At 38.8% G+C, this 1,991-nt stretch overlaps 1 pseudogene; it reads right to left on the bottom strand.

Annotated features, from left to right (window-relative positions):
• Positions 1 to 1,266: 1,266 nt before the first annotated feature.
• Positions 1,267 to 1,767, bottom strand: LOC129677472 (40S ribosomal protein S15a-like; annotated as a pseudogene).
• Between the last annotated feature and the right edge of the window lie 224 nt (positions 1,768 to 1,991).

Below are 1,991 nucleotides of genomic sequence, written 5' to 3'. Positions count from 1 at the left end.
CATTTTGTTTGCTTCCAGGTTTTAGCTCCTATGAACAAGGGTGCTAGAAACACCATGTACATGTTTTGTACAGGCGTAAGTTTTCAAGTACTTTAAATGAAACCTAAAGTGTGTGATTTAACTTAACCTGTGGTTAAGAGTGTTTTTGGGAAGTTCCTAGAAACTGAACAAACAGCTCTCACCAGCCACTGTGAGGAGACTTGTAATACTGCTGTATTAAAGTCACCCCCTGCCTTTCCTTCAAATGCCAATGGAACCTGAAACTCAGACTTTTGGGTGCCTCCAACTAGAGTCTTTAAAATATTGATGCTGTCTTTAAAATGTTGCTTTTGTATGTCTATGTGCATATTTTTGCAAGACTATCAAATAAAAAGAATAGACAGCAAGTTATCAGCTTTCTTACAAAGCAAACCACTGCCAGTGTCACTTGTTTCCCAAAGCATCATGGGAAGATTTCTCTACTCATCTGTTGCCAAGCAGTTCTATAGATTCTCAGGGGCAGCTGTGATGGCCCAGGGGAGCTCTGCCCACCACCAGTCATTCTTCTATTCTCTTTCATCACAGGCTCTCTGCCTTTCTGTTTGATGAATTAGACTTTATCTGCAGAATTTCCTTGATTGTGAGGACTTTTAAACCATGACCAATTTCCAAACCCAAAATATTAAGGCCTGAATTGGATGAGGCTTCATGCTCTGCTCCTCAAGTCATCAGAACTTAACAGAAGTCACTGTGAAGATATGAAATGAGTTTAGAGAGAAAATGCCTCTGAGATGTCCATGTCAAGGGATGATGAGGAGCAAAGCCAAATATCAAACAAAGGAGCTGTTTGTGCTGTTACAGTTGCGCATGGAACTATTAGATTCATCTCCAGAACTTCCACTTTATCTGTGAAGTTGTGAAAGAGATAGCTGAAACCCATTTTTGTTTTTCTCTGACTAAATTAGCTGAAAGGAAAACTGATTGTGATGAAGCCTTTATAAGAAAGATCTACAATCAAAGTCATGACTAACCACTATGGTCCCCAATAGCAGTAATCTCACAATGATGAGATCACTTAATACTGTCTCTCAGAATATTCCTATCATGTGACTAGATTAGAAGCATATTTGCATAGGCTGCCTGAAATCAATAGGTAAGCCTCCTATTTTATTTGTGGTGAAGAGTTTTTAAACACAATATTAGCAGCTTATCTGACCCCTGCTAGTGAGACTTGGCAGGTGTGTACATACATACACACTAAATGCATACATATATACATACATACTTTCATACGTCATACAAACAAACATAAATAAATTTTTTTCTTGTGCTGGAAAGATTCAAAAAGACTGATCCTAAGCACAGTCCACGGAGGCTTTTTATTTGTTTTACATCTCTAGAAAAGAATCCCCAGATCCTCTCTCCTGTGTGTTTTTGTCTTGCTTCTTCATGGTCCATGATACCAGCTGAGGTTTTCAGTACAATGAAGCCAAACTGATGGGATGAGAGCAGATTGTTCTGCCATTTTTCCAGGTTTTTGAGTTGCACATCAAATCTAGAGCTGACCGCTCCTCACTTGTTCAACCTGCCTGTGAGGTTAACAGTAATTCTCCCAGGTCTGTGATGATCAATTATCTCAATTTTACCAATGTAACCATGCTTCATCATCACACTTAGGAACTGAATGATGACTTTGGAGCCTGGCCTGATGAGGACCTGGTGTTTGCCTGTCTTCTCAGCATTGTTGATCTTATTGAGAGCATCTGTCTAGACATTCATGAACACCATGCTGACAGCGCAGAAAGATGGATGAAAGAGATAAATAAATATCTTTGAAGGAATAATTTTTAAAGATGTGGCAATGTTTTATATCTCAGCCTTGCAAAGGCAACCTTCCTAATGTGCAAGTCTGTTGCATAGGAAAGTTAGAAGAATTTATTTAGATAATTTTTCTGGGATATCTTAACAGCTCTTTGTTTGGTTTTTGTCCTTCCATGGTATTTATGGAGGTG

The sequence above is a fragment of the Psammomys obesus genome, unplaced genomic scaffold (genome assembly GCF_907164565.1).
Source record: "Psammomys obesus unplaced genomic scaffold, mPsaObe1.curated_primary_1811, whole genome shotgun sequence".
NCBI classification, from domain to species: Eukaryota; Metazoa; Chordata; class Mammalia; order Rodentia; family Muridae; genus Psammomys; species Psammomys obesus.
Note: the sequence above shows the minus strand (reverse complement) of the source record. Positions and strands in the feature narration are given on the sequence as shown.